The sequence below is a fragment of the Oncorhynchus mykiss genome, chromosome 1 (assembly GCF_057628025.1).
Source record: "Oncorhynchus mykiss isolate SJ-2025 chromosome 1, ASM5762802v1, whole genome shotgun sequence".
Taxonomy (NCBI): Eukaryota; Metazoa; Chordata; class Actinopteri; order Salmoniformes; family Salmonidae; genus Oncorhynchus; species Oncorhynchus mykiss.
This window is the reverse complement of record NC_143022.1, coordinates 58,084,238-58,095,795: the sequence shown is the minus strand read 5'-3', so window position 1 is coordinate 58,095,795 and position 11,558 is coordinate 58,084,238.

The window sequence follows — 11,558 nt, the reverse complement described above, 5'->3', positions numbered from 1 at the left end:
GGTAGCAGGTTAGGCGCTGCTCAAGTGAATGAATGGCAAGCTGTGTGAAAACAATTTCCACAAAATAGTTTTTTCTACTCATCCCTTGTCCCAGTTTCAGGCGGATCTATGTGACATGCAGGCCCATGCAGATAAAAATGATGGAAATCAATACATGCTAACGGTTATAGATAGTTTATCTAAAATAGCATTTGTAAGGGTCTTAAAAAATAAGAGTGGGGAAGAGGTGACCCCTGGCCTTTGACTCTATCTTAAAGGAAGGAGGAGCACCCAAGAAAGTGCATACGGACGGCGGTAAAGATTTTTTTTATAATACTTTTCAGAAACTCATGAAGAAGCACAATATCATACATTTTGCTACAGGTTCGGATTTGAAAGCTTCAGTTGTTGAACTTTGAAGGATGTGGAAATACTTTACTGCTCACAACACCCATAGATATGTGGATATAGTTCAAGATTTAGTAAAGGGTTATAACTACAGCTACCATAAGAGTATACGGATGAAGCCCTCTGAGGTCTTTTCTGAAAACTCTTTTCAAATCTTTAAAAATGTGTATGGTTTGTTCCCCCTTCGCAGTAAGAAAAAAAAATATTTTAAATTCATAGTGGGGGACCTGGTACGTGGGGGACCTTGGTATATCCAAGTTGAGGGGTGTTTTCGAATAAAATATGAGCAAGATTACAGCGATGAGCTGTTCACAGTTACCACGTGTACCCCGTCTACACGTTAAAAGATTATGATTTGAAGCTTATAGAAGGGTTCCTTTTATGAGAAGGAACTCCAGAAGGTACAGTTGGGTAAAGATAAAGTATTTCACGTGGAGGAGATTCTGGATCAAATGAGACAAAAGGGAAAAAAATGGGTGTTGGTCCGTTGGAAAAACTGGCCACAAAAGTTCAACGGTTGGGTATTAGAGGACGATGTGGTGGAGGAAGTGGGGGTTAACTTAAACCCTCATGCATGATAAAAACAGCATAATTCGAGTGTACACAGGAGTGCATCATGGAGCACAATGTATTTTACCTGACTCTCTCCAGTAATGCATCTGCACATATATACTGTATATAATTTGTTTTTATAAACATAATACAAATAAATTAAAATGGTTATGGTACACAACCACAATCTCGACCCTAACCGCTATGTCTCATATTATGTTGATCAAGTGGGTAATGGATTACCCGGTTATCATGGAACCCCTACCATGTAGTATGGTGCGGGGATAGGAGGTATATTTCGTAACCTCTTTAGGATGGTTTTACCGTTTATGAAGAGAGGCCTCAGCATAGCCAAACCACATTTAAAATCAGCGGCCAAAAATATTGTGAGGTGGTGGCCAATGATAAGACTAGACAGGCTTCATCAGATCCTGAGCATCAAGAAGGCTTGGGTCTTATGCTGTTGTCTCGAAGACTAAAAAAGAGACCTCCGGGTTTAAGGCGTAGGCCGGCCCTTAAAAAGCGGAGGTTAACCGTTAACCTCACTAGGGTACGTGGGACGGTAGCATCCCACCTGGCCAACATCCAGTGAAATTGCAGAGCGCCAAATTCAAAAACAGAAGTACTAATTTTAAAAATTAATAAAAATATACAAGGGTTTAAAGATTAACTTCTTGTTAATCCAACCACAGTGTCAGGTTTCAAAAAGGCTTGATGGGGAAAGCATACCATGCGATTATCTGAGAACAGCACCCAGCAGACAAATCATTACAAACAGTAACCAGCCAAGTAGAGGAGTTACACAAGTCAGAAATAGCGATAAAATGAATCACCTACCTTTGGTGATCTTCATATGGTTGCACTCACAAGACTCCCATTTACTCAAATGTTTGTTTTGTTCGATAAAGTCCCTGTTTATATCAAAAAACCTCAGTTTTGTTTCGTGCGTTTTGTTAATTTAATCCACAGGCTCAAACGCAGTCACAACAGGCAGACGAAAAATCAAAATAGTATCCGTAAAGTTAGTAGAAACATGTCAAACGGTGTTTATAATCAACCCTCAGGTTGTTTTTAGCCTAAATAATCTATAATATTTCAACCGGACAATATAACGTTGTCAATATAAAAGGTAAACAAGAAAGGCGCACTCTCGGTCGTGCACATGAAAAAGCTCTGGGACTTTCCACTATCCACTCATTCATTGAGGTCTTACTCTCTCATTTTTCAGAATACAAGCCTGAAACAATTTCTAAAGACTGTTGACATCTAGTGGAAGCCATAGGAAGTGCAATTTGAGTCCTAAATCAATGGATACTGTAATGGCATTCAATTGAAAAATACAAACAAAAAAATCCCACTTCCTGGATGGATTTTTCTCAGATTTTTGCCTACCAAATCAGTTCTGTTATACTCACAGACATTCTAACAGTTTGGAAGCTTTATTCCATCCAAATCTACCAATTATATGCATATCATAGCTTCTGGGCCTGACTAGCAGGCAGTTTACTTTGGGCACGCTTTTCATCCGGAAGTGAAAATAGTTCCCCCCACCCTAGTGAAGCTAAGAGAAACTCAGTAAGTCGAAGACGGCGTAAAGCGAGGAGGTCTGGACCAAAAACTGCAAAAAGAATACTCAGAAGTATTTTCTAAAAGAACAAGCAACTTGTGTATTTTATACCGCATGTCCTCTGAAGCTATAAAGACAGAGCTCGATCTTTTCACGGCCCCCTTAACCCAATTTTCAATAGATAGGTCTGTTATGTGGAGAAAGCCCCACTCTCTGCTATTACAGACAACAGTCCTATAGAATTTTTCATCCCAGGCCATGGTGACAACTACCTGGACCTCAACAACAGTTTATTAAATGTACATCTCAAAGTGACCAAAAGAGTTGGTACTAATATTGCAAATGAAGCCAAAGTGAGTCTCAATAATTACCTCTTGGCAACCATGGATGTGACTTTGGGTGAACGCCTTATCAGTCAAACCAGTGACACCTATCCTTATAGGGCTATCCTGGAATGTTTACTAAACTACTCCGAAGACACTCTGAAGAAACAATTCAGCGCTGGGCTGTTTAGCACGGATACTGCAGGAGGATCTATGGAAGACAGACCCTACCACCGGTGAAAACAAAGGACTGGAGGCACGTGCTCGCTACTGTGCTGAATCTCGGGAGTTTCTTCTGCTAGGGCCTATACACTCTGACATTTTCTTTCAAGAACGTTTACTCTTAAATTCAGTTGATTTAAGGCTAAAATTAACCAGGGCCAAGGATGAGTTTTGTCTGATGTCTGCCCAGGACGGTAACTTTAGTTTAAAAGTGTTGGGGGCTACGCTTTTTATTAAAAAAAAGTGTCTGCATCTCCGGCCATTCGTCTGGGTCATTCACATGCTTTGATGAAAGGAAATGCCCTTTAACCTCTCCAAAGAATTACCATGAAAACCTTTAGCATACCGGTGGGCAGTAGAATCTGTAGTCAAGAAAACCTTTTTCTAGGCCCTACCCCGCTACATGGTTATAGGCTTGGTTGATCATGCCTCTAATACGGGCAGCTTGCATAAAAACCCCTTTAATTTTCAACACTTCAATGCAGAGTATGTAGCTCTCTGTCAGGGCGGACGTCAGGTCCCTGCTAAAGGCTTTCCAATCACAATTTAATAACAACATATCTGTGTGAGAATTATACAATCTATTCCTGGCTATCGGGAGTTATCTAAAAGATTTCTCTTTACCTATTGACAGAAATTATTTTTCAGAGGGTTACACATTGTATGCGTTCAATTTATCACCGGATGATGACACCTCAGGAAATCTGTCTGTGGTGTCCCAAGGTAACCTCAGGCTGGAAATGCGTTTCCGTACACCTTTAACTTGTACAGTTTAATATGATTGTTTATGCATGCTCTGATTCAATCTTGGAAGTGAATTCCTGAAGACAAGTCTTAGTGGATTATTATTAAGATATTTAAGATTGTTGAGCAAAAACATGAATACTCAAGAGCTAGAAGGTCTCATGAGCCGCTGGATTGGAAAACAATTTTGTGGAGTATGGGCTTGTGATGAACTACCTATTGAGAAATGGAAGGAGCGACCGGTCATGTTTTTGGTCAATACTCCTCCTAAACACATGTCGGGTGAACAATTGCTAGCTGTGACATTAGAAGATGAAGGAGGAAGATCTACTACAGCATCAAACAAGTACAATAACATTTTCACTACATGTGGTCAACACTGTGTACTCTACCTATACCAAAGAGCCCGTGGAGTGTCTTTTGAAGATGTTATGTCTCTTTATAATGATGATTTAAGAAGTAATGATAGCACCGTAGATTGTTTTGTTAGAAAATATCAAAAGTGTTCAAGTATGTGTCCTTTAATTAAGACCCTGTAATCAAGGCGTATGCTCACGTCAAATGTTTAAAGAATGTCACAAATGTTAAATTGTATCAAATAAAATGTATTGAATTTAATCTAAAGTAATTCAAAAGCCATTCAAAGTCTAACCACCCTGAGAGATCAGGATTAGGAAAAGGTCCGGAGGCGTTGAGGACTCATCCATAAATTAGTTATCATCAGCCCTTTCAAAAGGGGGAGGGGTTGCAGAACATCTTTAGGGGTGCTGTAGCTCTTTGAAGGGTTTTGTTTTAAAGTTTGAATCTGTTGGTGAAGCTTATAGTTTGCTAGACCTGAGAGTGGAATGTTGAGGACTGCCAGGGCTTTAAGAAACTGACCAGGAGGTCTTCTGTCATCAGCAACCTTGTGGGCTGCTGTGGTACTTTTAAGCAAGTCCATCATATGAGAACCCCTGACAACATCCCCCTGAAAGATAAACTCTCCTTTTTAATTCCAAGTAGCGTCCCCCTTTGAGTCTTTTATCTTGTTCATAATGTATCTAACATTTTTCCTGTTACGTGCTGGAACATGTGTCAACATGTCATGCATAACATTATCTTAAACATCCATTTGATCTTCCACCGGTAAGATCACCGGTCCAGGCATTACAGGGGCATGGCTCTCTCTATGCGCGTCATCCTTTAAGGGTTCCGGTAGGGAAAGCAATAAATGGGTGGACTCTCTCATCTTGTTTAACCAAGGCCAAATACCTTTGCAGGAGGTTTGTGTGTTTTTGGACCTTATCATAGGGATTCAAACCTTTTCTGTTCAAAATATCCTTCATGGCCATATCCAAATCATTTCCCGCTGTTTGTCTGATACATTGCAAGGACCATGTGATTGCTGTTTAAGTCTATCCAACTCTTGTTGAGGCACTAAGTACATTTTATTTGCCATCACACTCTGTGTTCAAACCCCACTTCTGGCAGCAATAAGGCTGGTGGTGAAGGGCACGGCTATACTTAGTAAAGGTAGAAGAAAACCCCCAGACTGTTGTATGGTATGTCTTTTCTTTTGAAGACTGGCCCTTTTATTGGCAAATAGTTTGATTGCGGTCTTTTGTCTCTTTAATTTTTTTAATTGGGTCAGGGTGAGTGGAATGTGTCCTTCGAGAAGATTCAAAGCAATCTCACATAGTGATAATATGAGATCTGAAGAACAATGACCCAAGATGGCCTTCTGTTCTTTAGGGGCAGCCCCAACTAGGGATCTCAAGAGCGGTAGGTTTCTTTTTAAACACAGAGACATATTGGTTACTTTTCAGGAATGTAAAACTGTCGGCCACTCCCACAGAAACAATCCTGTTCTGATCAGGTGTTCTGGAGTATTTGATTTTAAATCCACAATTAAATAAGAAAATGGTGCTTTGGTAGCGTCCTCATAGCTTTCCATGAAGTAGGATTTCCTTCCAGGGTACATATGCTGAGCTAGAGTGTTTATTTGTAGTTTGTCTCTAGGGTTTTGAACAAAACCAAGTAATTGGCGTTCAAACTAATGGTACGGCTATATTTACCTTGGTGAAACACATTTTGTACCAAGTAAAGCACTGACAGGTTTCGATGATGAGTATATTGAGTAAAAGCTTGTGCAATTTCAGGATTTTTGCTACCGGCAAATAGCATATCGTCCAAAACCAGCAGATTGTTTTTATGAGGTAAAAGTTCATCATCAGACAGGGATGTGGGTATTCCTTCAACAAACTTGATTTTTATTTCCCTCAATAACTCATCATACAAAGGTTGATAACATGAATATCACCACACAATATTGTCAGGTTTCTGAGATAACACATGTGTCACGCCCTGACCTTAGAGATCCTTTTTATGTCTCTATTTTGGTTTGGTCAGGGCGTGAGTTGGGGTGGGCATTCTATGTTTTTGTGTTCTATGTTTTCTATTTCTGTGTGTTTGGCCGGGTGTGGTTCTCAATCAGAGACAGCTATCTATCGTTGTCTCTGATTGAGAACCATACTTAGGTAGCCATTCCCCACCTGTGTCTTGTGGGTAGTTGTTTTGTGTCTTTCTGCACCTGACAGGACTGTTTCGGTTTTCGTTCATTCGCCTTGTTATGTCAGTGTTCAGTTCTAATAAAAGCATGAACATGTACCACGCTGTTCTTTGGTCCTCTCCTTCCAACAGCCGTTACAACATGTTCAGAATTCTCTAAAATACTTTTTACAAAACAAGTTTCATCGGTATTGGATGGGCCTGCGATTAAGGCCGAAAATGGTAGTTTTAACCTGGGATCAAAACCTTCTTCAGCAGCCATTATATCTTAAGGTTTAATTAAGACACACGGGGCTTCACGTAGGTCAACTTTGCTTAAGTCAGTAAGCAAAGGGCAAGGTGGTCCCGTCAGGTAAAAGCAAAATCTTGTCATAGACTACCCAGAATCTTTTAGTATTTTTTTATATTTTAGTATTTTTTTATATTTAGTATATTTTAGTATTTTAGTAATCTTTTAGTTTTATTTTTTTGTTTTAGACCCACTGGTCATTACGTAGATGGAACCCCTTTTTATCCCTATCAATCTTTTTGTAGGAGTTCAAAATGTCCAATTCACTATTCCGGTCATTTATGAACCCCTCACATAAGCGTGTGATTAATTCCAAGTTTACACGCAAGGCATTTTCATAGATTTGAGTCAGGTCTTTGATACCGTTGTGTACTCTATCGCCCGCCCTGCTGATCATGCTCTATCTGAACTACAGTATGCTTTCATTATTTTGCAGAAAAAATGTATTGACCTTAAATTATGATTGAATACATGGATAACTAAGTATATGTTTTCTAGAGTACACAAAAATGATTCAAGTCTACGTACCTAGTACGGTGTATTTTTGTTTAAAACATATTGAGTTAATTAAGATGCTGAATATAAAAAGGGGCTTCTTCTATAGAAATAGGTCAGGCCTCTTGCTTAATAGTACCAAGCAGCCATGTTCTTACTGGTCCTAGACTATTGCAAAATCATATGAATACAGCTGCCACTTCATTAAAGCCTTTAGATGCATTTGACCATTGACCACTTTAATTTATTATGGGTACAGGTTCAGTACCCATCCTTGCAATCTCTATTATAAAGTAGGTTGACCCTCTGAGGTCACGTAGGTCAATTTGTTGCTCTCTTTGCCTTTCTAAAGCTCTTTTACATTGAATAGCCGTTCATCCCTGTTACACCTTGATGTGATGGTTCCCTATGTCTGTACATGTTTATAATCCACATAGTGTGAATAGTGGTTTCCATAAAGTTATTACCCCCCTAAACTTGAATCTGAAATGACCTTTATGATCTTTTGGGTTCTAATCCCCCTCTTTCAAAATCCCCACTGTGAACAAATCTTTAACATTCATTATCTTTCACTATATTTATCCCTAAACCTCCCACAATAACTATTGTCTTTTGTTAGTCTCAATGACCTTACTGACAATATCAAAGTTTTCCAAATACATTGTTGGAGACAGTTTCCATGTCTTTCATTATGCAAACATTTGTTTATTAGATTGTATTTCTCATGAAAAATAATGTTGTTTTAATTCTATATGGTTCATGATTTGCTTTGTTCATGTGTTCTCTTATGGGTCAATGATTTTAATTACAATTTAGCAATTATGTTCTCAGCTCAATTACTTAGAAGGGCATGTGGTCCCACCCCTCCCATGTGTTACCATGCACATATTTGGGAGCCCATACACATTCAGGATGTACGGCTCACTAGTTATGGCAAATGTTAGGAAGACCTGGTGGCTGTAACAAAAACAAAACAAAAAAATACATCAAAAACCAGCAAAGGTTTATACTTTGGCCACATCTTTTCACATACGTTTTATTAGGGTATTTTTCATTTACCCTGTTGCTTGGCTCCAGCCATTGGAAGCTCGGTGCATGTACGAAGAAAAATAACATAGTTCAACCATTGATGATGGGTGACGAAAATAATGAAATTGCAAGTAGTCATGTTAAGGTTCTCAATGTTTTATTGGTGGAGTTTTGCATGTGGCTGTGCATTATATGATGCCTGAATAGGGAAGAGGATCTGATCAAGCCAATTAGTATTTTCTTGATCAATTCTTGATCCAAAAAGACACACACCTGTTAATGGGGTTAATTCCACATCTGTCAGCTAAATCAGCTAAATGTATTTCTTAAAAGCCCTTTTTTCATCAGCAGTTGTCACAAAGTGTTTTACAGATACCCAGTCTAAAAATCGAAGACCCATCAATGCATATGTCGAAGCACAGCATCTAGGAAACACTCCCTATAAGTCATAAACCTAGGAACAACATTTTAGAGGAACCATGCTCCGAGGGCTGTGCTGAGTGGAATTTTAAGAGTACATGTGTCCCTTATTGTTATTCAAGATGTTCCAGCGTTCGTAGATGACCCTCAGGGGCTGTAGAGTTGGCAAAAGTTCAACACTCAGGAGTAGAGAGAGAGAGAGAGAGAGAGAGAGAGAGAGAGAGAAAGAGAGAGAGAGAGAGAGAATTTCTCCATTTCGTGACTGTGGTAATTTGTTGACTCAAAGAGAGAGATCAATCGATTCCCCACAAACTAGCTAACGCACACAGAATATAATATATATACACTGCTCAAAAAATTAAAGGGAACACTTAAACAACACAATGTAACCCCAAGTCAATCACACTTCTGTGAAATCAAACTGTCCACTTAGGAAGCAACACTGATTGACAATAAATTTCACATGTTGTTGTGCAAATGGAATAGACAACAGGGGGAAATTATAGGCAATTACAGTGCCTTGCGAAAGTATTCGGCCCCCTTGAACTTTGCAACCTTTTGCCACATTTCAGGCTTCAAACATAAAGATATAAAACTGTATTTTTTTGTGAAGAATCAACAACAAGTGGGACACAATCATGAAGTGGAACGACATTTATTGGATATTTCAAACTTTTTTAACAAATTAAAAACTGAAAAATTGGGCGTGCAAAATTATTCAGCCCCCTTAAGTTAATACTTTGTAGCGCCACCTTTTGCTGCGATTACAGCTGTAAGTCGCTTGGGGTATGTCTCTATCAGTTTTGCACATCGAGAGACTGACATTTTTTCCCATTCCTCCTTGCAAAACAGCTCGAGCTCAGTGAGGTTGGATGGAGAGCATTTGTGAACAGCAGTTTTCAGTTCTTTCCACAGATTCTCGATTGGATTCAGGTCTGGACTTTGACTTGGCCATTCTAACACCTGGATATGTTTATTTTTGAACCATTCCATTGTAGATTTTTCTTTATGTTTTGGATCATTGTCTTGTTGGAAGACAAATCTCCGTCCCAGTCTCAGGTCTTTTGCAGACTCCATCAGGTTTTCTTCCAGAATGGTCCTGTATTTGGCTCCATCCATCTTCCCATCAATTTTAACCATCTTCCCTGTCCCTGCTGGAGAAAAGCAGGCCCAAACAATGATGCTACCACCACCATGTTTGACAGTGGGGATGGTGTGTTCAGGGTGATGAGCTGTGTTGCTTTTACGCCAAACATAACGTCTTGCATTGTTGCCAAAAAGTTCAATTTTGGTTTCATCTGACCAGAGCACCTTCTTCCACATGTTTGGTGTGTCTCCCAGGTGGCTTGTGGCAAACTTTAAACAACACTTTTTATGGATATCTTTAAGAAATGGCTTTCTTCTTGCCACTCTTCCATAAAGGCCAGATTTGTGCAATATACGACTGATTGTTGTCCTATGGACAGAGTCTCCCACCTCAGCTGTAGATCTCTGCAGTTCATCCAGAGTGATCATGGGCCTCTTGGCTGCATCTCTGATCAGTCTTCTCCTTGTATGAGCTGAAAGTTTAGAGGGACGGCCAGGTATTGGTAGATTTGCAGTGGTCTGATATTCCTTCCATTTCAATATTATCGCTTGCACAGTGCTCCTTGGGATGTTTAAAGCTTGGGAAATCTTTTTGTATCCAAATCCGGCTTTAAACTTCTTCACAACAGTATCTCGGACCTGCCTGGTGTGTTCCTTGTTCTTCATGATGCTCTCTGCGCTTTTAACGGACCTCTGAGACTATCACAGTGCAGGTGCATTTATACGGAGACCTGATTACACACAGGTGGATTGTATTTATCATCATTAGTCATTTAGGTCAACATTGGATCATTCAGAGATCCTCACTGAACTTCTGGAGAGAGTTTGCTGCACTGAAAGTAAAGGGGCTGAATAATTTTGCACTTCCAATTTTTCAGTTTTTGATTTGTTAAAAAAGTTTGAAATATCCAATAAATGTCGTTCCACTTCATGATTGTGTCCCACTTGTTGTTGATTCTTCACAAAAAAATACAGTTTTATATCTTTATGTTTGAAGCCTGAAATGTGGAAAAAGGTCGCAAAGTTCAATGGGGCCGAATACTTTCGCAAGGCACTGTAGCAAGACACCCCCAATAAAGGAGTGGTTCTGCAAGTGATAACCACAGACCACTTCTCAGTTCCTATGCTTCCTGGCTGATGTTTTGGTCACTTTTGAATGCTGGCGGTGCTTCCATCATGGTAGCATGAGACGGAGTCTTACAACCCACACAAGGGGCTCAGGTAGTGCAGCTCATCCAGGATGGCACATCAATGCGAGCTGTGGCAAGAAGGTTTGCTGTGTCTGTCAGCGTAGTGTCCAGAGCATGGAGGTGCTACTGCCAGAGCCCTGCAAATGACCTTCAGCAGGCCACAAATGTGCATGTGTCTGCTCAAACAGTCAGAAACAGACTCCATAAGGGTGGTATGAGGGCCCGACGTCCACAGGTGGGGGTTGTGCTTACAGCCCAACACCGTGCAGGACGTTTGGCATTTGCCAGAGAACACCAAGATTGGCAAATTTGCCACTGGCGCCCTGTGCTCTTCACAGATGAAAGCAGGTTCCCACTGAGCACATGTGACAGTCTGGAGACGCCGTGGAGAACGTTCTGCTGCCTGCAACATCTTCCAGCATGACCGGTTTGGCGGTGTGTCAGTCATGGTGTGGGGTGGCATTTCTTTGGGGGGCCACACAGCCCTCCATGTGCTCGCCAGAGGTAGCCTGACTGCCATTAGGTACCGAGATGAGATCCTCAGACCCTTGTGAGACCATATGCTGGTGCGGTTGGCCCTGGGTTCCTCCTAATGCAAGTCAATGCTAGACCTCATGTGGCTGGAGTGTGTCAGCAGTTCCTGCAAGAGGAAGGCATTGATGCTATGGACTGGCCCGCCCGTTCCCCAGACCTGAATCCAATTGAGC